Below are 10,121 nucleotides of genomic sequence, written 5' to 3'. Positions count from 1 at the left end.
CATTGAACTGCGTTGCCCCACCTGTCTAAGCTGCTGTCCACCTTTTTAAAGAGACCGTACCATTTCTTGCAAAAATGTGAAAAATGTCTAGACAAGATTTTGAGCACCCTTTTGTGGCTGAACCAATGCAGATTCATCATGCCTCTGAACCCGCAGATGTACAGCAAGCAGATTTTGCAGATATTGCCGAGCAGAGTGTAAGACCCAAACGTACAATAAAACCTACACAGAAACTCAGAGAAAACTATGAAGCCACTAGAGATGAGTTCTCCAGCAATCTCTCAGACTTATGGGACAGAACTTCACACTGCATGTCAGTTTTGTGACACTTAAATGATCAACCAGCTGAACTAAGAGACTCTATAGATCGCTTATCTGCCACGTATGAAGCTACCAGTGGCTGTTTGCAAAATACACAGCTTTCTTGCAGGACTGTAATATAGAGGACTCTTCAGCAGAACTGACCAGGGCTGATGCACTAAACCAACAAACAGATCTCTAATGCAAAATGCCCAGTGTAAGGCGCAGCTCAACTGCAGGAGACCAGATCCACATCAACCAAGCACACTGCACGTTCTTCTAGATCAGGGATATGCAATTAGCGGACCTCCAGCTGTTGCAAAACTACAAGTCCCATCATGCCTCTGCCTCTGGGTGTCATACTTGTGGCTGTCAGAGTCTTGCTATGCCTCATGGGAATTGTAGTTCTGCAACAGCTGGAGGTCCGCTAATTGCATATCCCTGTTCTAGATCCTCTCACTCTAGAAGTTCAACATGAAGCAACAAGCTAATAGAGGCCCGTGCAAGTCTGGAAGCAAATAAAGGGCAAAGCTCCTTTACCAGAAAGGAAGCAAAGATGAAAACTCAACAAGCAGAAATAGAGGCAAAGATGAAAGCTCAACAAGCAGAACAAAAGGCAAAGATGAAAGCTCAACAAGCAGAATAAAGGGCAAAGATGAAAGCTCAACAAGCAGAGGTAGATTCCTAATTAAAGATTCTGCAAATGGAAAAGGAAGAAGCAGCTGCCCTAGCAAGGCTGAGAGTTCTCAAACAAGCAATGGGAGAAAGTGCTAACTCAGACGGGCCCATCCCAGCGGAACTGCAAGACCCAGTTGAACGCTCCAGTAAATATGTACTAAAGCATAATACTTGCAATGATACAGAGTTATCGCCTGTACGTCTTACTAACAACACTGTTCTGACTCTAAATGCAGAGACCTCTCAGCTCCAAATGCCTGAACCTCTTCAAGTCTATAACACAAGTGCATCTATGCAACAAACCGCATCACCTCTTGCTGACAACAAGGTGACTTCCAGGGACAAGCCACAGCCAGCACAAGCCTTAGGGACTACACCACAGTTAAACACTCTTGCGACATCATTTCATCCTGGTAAACCTCATCCTAATTCACCAGAGAACTTTCACACCCGAGGGGTTCCACAAGTTACTTTGGCACCTAAGAGTGAGAGATCAGACTTGAATAACTTTGCCAGATATATGGTATGCCAGGAGCTCATTAACACTACCCTCTCAAGGTTTGACAACTGTCCGGAGGGCTACAGGACCGGGAGATCAACCTTCAAGCTTCCATTGCTGATCTCAACCTTACTACCAAGAAGGAACTTGATTTGCTCATAAAGTGGCTGGGGCCAGAATCTGCAGATTGTTTTAAAAGAGAACAGTGCACATTGACCACCCAGATGCAGGTCTTGTTGCTGCATGGGCAAGACTTGAGCAAGCCTATGGTAGTTTCGAAGCCATAGAAAGCGCTCTATTCAAGAGACTGCAAAACATCCCAAAAATAGGGAACAAAGACTATTGCTAAAGTCCAAGATCTGAGTGATCTTCTCATGGAGCTGGAGTTGGCAAAGACTACCTGGACTAAGCTTCCTGTACATTGCTCATGGTGTCAATACAGTGGTGTCTAAACTGCCATACGGCCTGCAAGAGAAATGGGCACAACAGTGCTCAAGATACAAAAGAGACTATGACGTATCTTTTTTTCCTCCATTTGCATGTTTTTGCAGGTTCATCAGTGATCAAGCCTGGACGAGAAATGATCCCAGCTTCAGCTTCAGTGAACCCAACTTGCCTGTTTCATCGTCTTCATCAAGGTATGATAACATAGCAGCAAAATGTAGAGACTTTAATAGAGCAATATCTGTTAAAAGGACAGACATCTCACCACCCGTATCCTCTCCCACTCACCAGAGCAATTCGGGTGACAGAGATAAAGACCCTAATCGTCGGTGCCCTATTCACAAGAAGCCTCACCCCTAAAGAAATGTCATGGGCTTAGGGCAAAGAGCGCAGGGAGATTCTTCAGAAACTTGGAATATGCTACAGGTGCTGTGCTTGTTATGGACATTTTGCTAAAGACTGTAAAGTTGTCATCAAATGCACAGAATGCAGTAGCGAGAGACATGTTACAGCTATGCATCCGGGCCCACCCTCAGACAATTCACAACAGCCCCCTACCTCCAGCCCTGTCTCAAGTCATAGCGGGGAGCAACAAGGTCATGCTCCAGCCACAGCTAACGTTTCTTCTTCATGCACAGAAGTCTGTGGAGAAGGCTTAGATCACAAATGCTATGCTAAGATATGCCTAGTCAAGATATACCCAAAGGGTCAACCCCAGGAAGCTATTAGGATGTATGCCATAATAGCTGAACAGAGCAACAGATCCCTGGTTAATCCTAAATTCTTTGAGATCTTTGGGATAGAGGGACACACATCACCGTATACTCTCAGAACCTGTTCTGGTCGTGAAGGGATGATGGTTTGATGGTCTCTCATATCTATAAGGGAGAACATTAGTTGAGTGTGACCAGATGCCAGACGAAAGGGAATAAATTCCTACTCCAGAGGCAGCATATCACCATCCTCACTTGAGGCACTTTGTTAATGAAATTCCTGCAATGGACATGAATGGACATGAATGCTGAAATTTTGATCTTGCTAGGAAGAAACATTCTCAGAGTACACAAAGTACGCAAGCAGTGCAATGGACCTCATGATGTCCCTTATGCACAAAAACTTGATCTAGGCTGGGTAATCGTGGGCAACATATGCTTGGATAGAATGCATACGCCCCCCGAGATCCACTCCCTCAAAACGTACATGTTAGGAACGTGCATCCCACCTCAAACAGTGCCCTCGCCATTATGAAGTAAAAGAGAAATCTCTTGACATCATCCAAGTACCTGATGTACAATGTTTTGTACTACAACTGATGACAACAAAATAGCCTTGTCAGTCGAAGACAGAGAGTACATCAAAATAATGGACATACCACCCGTACAGAAAAGTCTGGGCCTACGGTGGGACTTCTTAAGAGACACCTTTGGTTTTCAAGTCAGCTGTGCAGACGAGCCATTTACCAAACGTGGTGTTCTGGCAGTGGTAAATATGATCCAGTGCGATTCGTAGCTCCCATCACCATACAAGGTAAATCCTTAGACAGTTCTCAGAGACTATTAAAGATTGGGATGCTCCACTACCAATAGATCAGCTTTCAAAGTGGGTGTCCTGGTAACAATCGTAACAAACCTGCCTTGGAATGGAATCCGTATACTACGCTGTTACATTTCTGCCTCTCTTGCCACAAGTCAGAGGAAAGAGCTTCACATCTTCTCAGATGCATCTATTGAAGCTATAGCAGCTGTCACTTACCTCAAGGTAAGAGATTCTTCTAATCAAGCCCACATAGGGTTTCTGTTTGGGAAAGCTAAGTTAACACCTAAGCCTGAACACACGATTCCCAGGCTTGAACTTTGTGGAACTGTGCTAGCTGAAGAAATAGCAGATTTCATACTGTGTGAGCTAGACATTCAGATAGATGATGTCAGATTCTACACAGACAGCAAAGTTGTTCTGGGCTACATATATAACCAGACTAAACATTTCTATGTCTATGTCAGCAACTGTGTAGACAGGATTAGGAAATTATCTAAACCTGAACAATGGCATTATGTTCCATCTGAAATTAACCCTGCAGATCATGCCACCAGGCCAGTGCCTGCAAGTGTCTTTGCAAATTCTTGGTTAACAGTTCCTGAATTCCTACGGGATCATCCAGAAGAAACCACAGCTGAAGTCTTCAGTCTTATAGTACCTGACAAAGATTCAGAGATTCATCCTGAAGTCAAAATACTCGTCACCAGAACTGAACAAAGACTCGTCTTGGGCTGTCAATGCTTTGAACGTTTCTCCAAGTGGAGAAGGCTTGTACGCACCATCGCAAGGTTAGTTCATTTTGCAGATTGCTTCCACACAAAAGCCCACAGGTGCTCACTGTCAAGGTTGGCACGTGTGCCAAAAGCTTCTTTCTGCAAAAGACATTGCTGAAGGTGAACTGATCATAATACACAGTGTACAACAGAGTGTCTTTGGCTCAGAAATTAAATGTATCCGTGACACAAGGGACATTTTAAAAATAGCCCAATTGCCAACCTGAATCCATTAATGACAATAATGGTATGCTAAGGGTTGGTGAACGTTTAAACAAGGCTGAGTTAAGTGAGCAAGAACAGAATCCTCTCATTATACATGCCCGCCATCACATCACCACTTTGCTCATACGGCACTACCATGAAGGGGTTAAGCACCAAGGTAGACACTTTACAGAGGATGCCATAAGAGCACAGCTGTGTTCAGTGCCGCAAACTGAGAGGGAAACACCAGCACCAGCAAATGTCAGATTTGCCAACTGACAGGTTAAGTACTGACCCACCTTTCACTTATGTTGGTTTTGTTGTTTTTGGGCCATGGATGGTAACAGCCCGCAGAACTCGAGGTGGCCAAGCAAATAGAAAACAATGGGCAGTGCTGTTCACTTCCATGAATGTGTGTGCAGTACACATTGAAGTAATAGAATCTATGGATGCCTCAAGTTTCATCAATGCTCTAAGAGGATTCCTAGATATCAGAGGACCAGTCAAGACACTATGATATGACTGGAACTAATTTTGTTTGAGCCTGTCGAGAGTTACAGCTCAATTCTAGGCCAATCCAGGACTTTTTAGCTGAAAAAGGCTGTACATGGATTTTCAATCCTCCTCATTCCTCCCACATGGGTGGCTCATGGGAGAGAATGATAGGCATCACACGTAAAATATTGGACTCTATGCTTATGGACTTTAACACCACAAGACTTTGCCACGAGATTCTAACTACCTTCCTGGCAGAGAGATCTGCCATAATCAATTAAAGACCACTTGTTCCAGTGTCCAAAGATCTAAAGACCCCAACTATCCTTACCCCAGCTATTCATCTTACCCAGAAGCTTGGGTCTGTTCCTGTTCCACCTGGAAACTTTAAAGCAGGAAATCTGTGCTTTGACCAGTGGAAGCGAGTACAACACCTCGCCAACTGCTTCTGGAATCATTGGAAGATGGAGTATCTTTCTACTCTGTAAGGATGCAGGAAATGGCAACGGCTGAACCCTAACATACAAGTCAGAGATCTTGTTCTGCTTAAGGACCCTCTTTTCTCTCTCCCAACCCCCTCCCACGTCTTTCCTTTTTGTGTTTTTCCTCCTTTTTGTGTTTGTTGTTCACGCTTTGCTCTTCCCCTCTTTCTTATTCTTCCCTTGCCCTCATTTTTCCACCAGCCCTTGCCCCCTTTTTGCCACCTCCTTTTCGTTCTCATCCCCATTCTATTATACTCTCCGCACACATGTTGGGTGTACATCTGCCCCACTGCACTCCCCCCCCCCTGCATGTTTGCTCACCAAATGTCGCATAATGACACTTTATAGGACTTTATCACTTATCACTTGTATGTGTTCACTTTGGGTTGTGTATGGTTATTTTTCATGCTGTGGTTTTGATCGTTTTATCGTGCCAAATGTTTCATTGGGTACGATGCAACCACTTATTATCAATATAATTTAATATAATTACTCCTTACCTAGATTCCAGCCTGTCTATTCTTACACCTCCCCCAGTCACCGGGGGAGGCTCTCCTGGGGTTTCCTTGGCACTGCAGTTGGCACACTGAGTGGGGTAAGAACCTTAGACGCGTTTTCTGTTGTTAACTTTTCCCATGCATTTTTGTTTATAATGATTTTGTGCTGATATGTTGTTATAATTATATTTTTTTACAGATGCATATGTTTCCTGAAGAAGCTCATTTTGAGCGAAACTAGTAGAAGCATGTCACCACCTGTACCTGTTTGTGCTTTGTTAAATTTTTTTATCATCTAAATAAACTGTATTTGTATTTTAACTTTGGTTCAATTATCTTTAGTTCACTGGTTTATTATGTACCGCAATAGTCCGTTAGCTCGCTCTTGTCTTCGGTAGGCCTGATATGGGAACCAGACCTTCCGGTTTATATTCTTCATAATTTTGGATGATGGTACATTTTAATAATAAGTCTATTTAACTAAATTAACAAGGTTTTTTTATTTTTCATTTTATTTTTATTTTTTTTGCTGCTTAAGGACCAGCAAACTGAAAGAATCAAATGGCTCATGGGACTTATTGTAAAGAGCGTTCCTAGTGATGATGGTAAGGTATGTAAGGTGGAGGTGAAGGTTTCAAGACAAGGGACTGTAAAGACTTTCATCAGACCTATCACGGAACTTATTCTGCCCTTACCCTTTTTTACAGTGAACTTGTTTGCCTATGCTGCTGGATCCTACCTGTGACTTCAAGAAGAAAGTGTCTTGAACTTTAATTGATATAACTTGAAGCCTTGAATTAAGAGTTATTTTTATTGCATTATATGCATGTTCTTTTTATGTCTTTCAGGTCTTTAAGACCTCTAGCAAATTACACTGTTTGTTATTTGCAGTTGCATAACTACCGTTCTGATGTATATAGTGACATTTACCATGCCAGACGGGGAGTGTGCTGCACCAACGGGGCATAGAATTAATATAGACTGTTTTCCTAACCATTTTCTATGGGCGTTTATATTTAGTTCACATGCTGCCATCTAGTAACCTTTTGTGGTAATGCACTTGTTTTCACATGTTCATTTTCCCTTATGTTATGACACACTTCCTTTATATGTAATCCTCCACCCTTCTTCCTGTGTTTTTACTTACTGTGTCATGGATGCAGCAACAAGCAACATGTAGCAGGGCACATGTAATCTTTTGACTGCATAAATACTACAACCTATTCATCTGTTTTGTATCCTGTCACCTGCTGTAACCTGATGTTCAGAATGAAAGCTCTTGTGGATGGAATCGGTATTTGATGAGTTCAAACTATCTGATCAGGATTGTCCTCAGTGATTATATCTTATATAGGCCAGGCATAGAGGTCTCACAAGGGATAGTCGCTTTACAACAATCAGAGTCAGAATATTCATCAAGGAATTTATCTGCACTTTTTAGAACAGTACTAGTTGTTCAGACTTTAAGGACACTTGTTTATTTATTATCTATGTTTAGCGTGGCAACATTTCCTATTGTTTCACGTTTATCACGATTAGTCCTGTTGTGCTGTTGCCAGCACATTGTACTTTTATATTTAGTCTGTATACCTGCACAATAATTTTTTTGTCTATAATTTTCTTGAGTGACCCAGCCAGAGCCCAGACTTGAACCCGACTGAACATCTCTGCAGAGATCTGAAATTGGCTGTGCACCGATGCTCCTCATTCAACCTGATGGAGCTTGAGAGGTCCTGCAAAGAAGGATGGGAGAAACTGCCCAAAAATAGGTGTGCAAAGCTTGTAGCATCATACTCAAAAAGACTTGAGGCTGTAATTGGTGTCAAAGGTGCTTCAACAAAGTATTGAGAAAAGGCTTTGAATACTTATGTACATAGGATTTTTAAAAAAAATACATTTGCAAAAATTTCAAACAAACATTCACGTTGTCATTATGGGGTATTGTTTGTAGAATTTTGAGAAAAATAATGAAATGAATCAGTTTTGGAATAAGGCTGTAACATAACAAAATGTGTAAAAAGTGAAGACGCTGTGAATACTTTCCGAATGTACTGTAAGTGTTATTACAACTATATTAAAACTTTGGCAGCTTTAAAAAAACAAAAAACTTATAATGTATATACTACAGGATATTACCAGTAAAACATAATGTTTCATATAGCAAAATGAAAAGGTTGACATTCATAGTGCTGCATTAAAAAGAAGTTTCGGCTGAATTTACACTTCAAAACAAAATGTTAAATAAAACTGGCCCACAGGTTTCCTGCAGAGTTAAAGGTTACAAATATAAATCAAAATTAAAAGCACATTGTAAGCTAATAAAAGATTAGCTGAGACAACAGATTCATTTTAGAACCTTATTTTATTTTTTACAAATGAAGAATAATCGTGTCATTTTCTTGAAAACAAGAACAGAGAAACTCATTCATCCAATATCCAAGCAGATCATACCATGACTTCTCGCCATGACGCATGCAATAAGGCCGACAACTGAAAATTTACAGAGATCTCAGTAAATCCATTTTACTCATACAAACCATTAGACATTCTAAAATAAAAAAATCTTGAATACATACTTCGGCTTCACTTGAAACTGAGATTTCAGCTTTACATGGGTAGCAGAGGAATTCATCACCTGCCAACATTTTATTTTTTGGTGACTGATGGTAAGCTCTCTGTGGTATATCTCTGTCCCTCTACCAAAGCCACCACTAGGGAATACTCCACTCTCACAGGACCTCATTTATTCAAGCAGAGGGAGCTGGACACCATGGCTTAAATTTGTTGTAAGGGTGGTCTAGGTAGGGGAGAGTTGGGAAAGCTATCGGGAAGAGATCTTGCCACTGGAGATGACCATAAATGTAAGCAGTTTCCCAGCAATCATCTAAAACTGAAATTTTAGTTTGGGACAGATCAGTTTTTTAAAGAGTAACTCTGCCCAAAGGAGTCTCTGTTGTTTGGGTGGATGGAAGCAGGAGCAGCCTTCTGCCAAGTCTATAGCAGTCTTGGACTCTGCAAGGAAATCTTCCTTTACAGCTCTGCCCAAATAATCAGGCTACCTCTTTCATATATTGCTATAGATCAGTGATGGTGAACTCCAGATGTTTTGAAACTACATTTCCTATGATGCTCAACTACACTGCAGAGTGCATGAGCATCATGGGAAATGTAGTTCCAAAACATCTGGAGTGCCAAGGTTCGCCATCACTGCTATAGGAAATCCTAATCTGTATAATTTCCCCTTTAATGTAGACTCTATGCAAACTTAATGAAGCCAGTGACAAAAATAGCTGAAAATTAAGAGTTTAGCCTGACAGCTGTGCGGGGTGCAATGGAAGGTCTCCTGTCAGGGGTTTCACAATGGTGATGATCTACATTGGGGGAGAAAACTACTGTGTGTCTCACTCCATTCTAAGCAGTGAAACTAGTTTTGAGTGGAATTATATAATGGATACTAGGACTATATGAAAACTTTGGCAGCATTTTTGAAAATAAGTTATAAGGTATATATTATATTACAAGTAAAACGTATATTTTTTTTCATATAGCAAATTTAAAAGGTTGACATTCATAGTACTGCATTAAAGTGTCTGCATTTTCTTTTATTTTCATTAACATCGGACAGATACAAATGAAACCATACAATTGGTGAAAGTCATATATATAAATTTATACTATACACTCTTAATTAAATAGCTATGTTTTCTGTACAGAGACTGTAGTGAAAGATTTTTTTTAGTTGAAGATGGCTACATAAGACATTCTAAAACAAAATGAGCAGAACTAGCCAAAAAAACAAACATAAAAACAACATTCAAAGATTAAGTGGGGACATGTATTTCAGTTTGCGCAAATATTCTGCAACATATTATACCTATGAGAGAGTGGTAAGGCAAGTTATGGCTACAAAAGAAGAAGGCTTCCCATTACTACAATCATAAACTTCACCTGCAGTGTCAACTGCTGGAAAATCAGGTTTTACCACAAAATACAATCTTTTTCTACATAAATATGATTGTATTTTGTGGTCTGTCAAGCAATTTAAACAAGAGCAGAATTGAGGTTCCACAGCTGCTTGGTAGGGAGCTGTGGGGACCCATCGACTGTATGTTTACAAAGCTGAAGTTCAATTTCCGAACTTCTAAGAAGCCCTCTATACATTTTATACTCAAAGAACATATATATTTTTTTCTCAACCTGAATGTTAATATAA

General features: G+C 40.8%; 1 long non-coding RNA gene across 1 annotated transcript; it reads left to right on the top strand.

The window, feature by feature from the left end:
• Nucleotides 1-3,017: 3,017 nt before the first annotated feature.
• LOC143940998 (uncharacterized) lies at nt 3,018-10,121 on the top strand. The gene is made up of 2 exons (XR_013263965.1): nt 3,018-6,006; nt 6,108-10,121. It is a non-coding gene; the product is annotated as an uncharacterized LOC143940998 (long non-coding RNA).

The sequence above is a fragment of the Lithobates pipiens genome, unplaced genomic scaffold (genome assembly GCF_037356315.1).
Source record: "Lithobates pipiens isolate NorthernLeopardFrog02 unplaced genomic scaffold, aLitPip1_a1.2 Scaffold_3, whole genome shotgun sequence".
NCBI classification, from domain to species: Eukaryota; Metazoa; Chordata; class Amphibia; order Anura; family Ranidae; genus Lithobates; species Lithobates pipiens.
The sequence above is the reverse complement of the archived record's forward strand: the minus strand, read 5'-3'. Positions and strand labels throughout refer to the sequence as shown.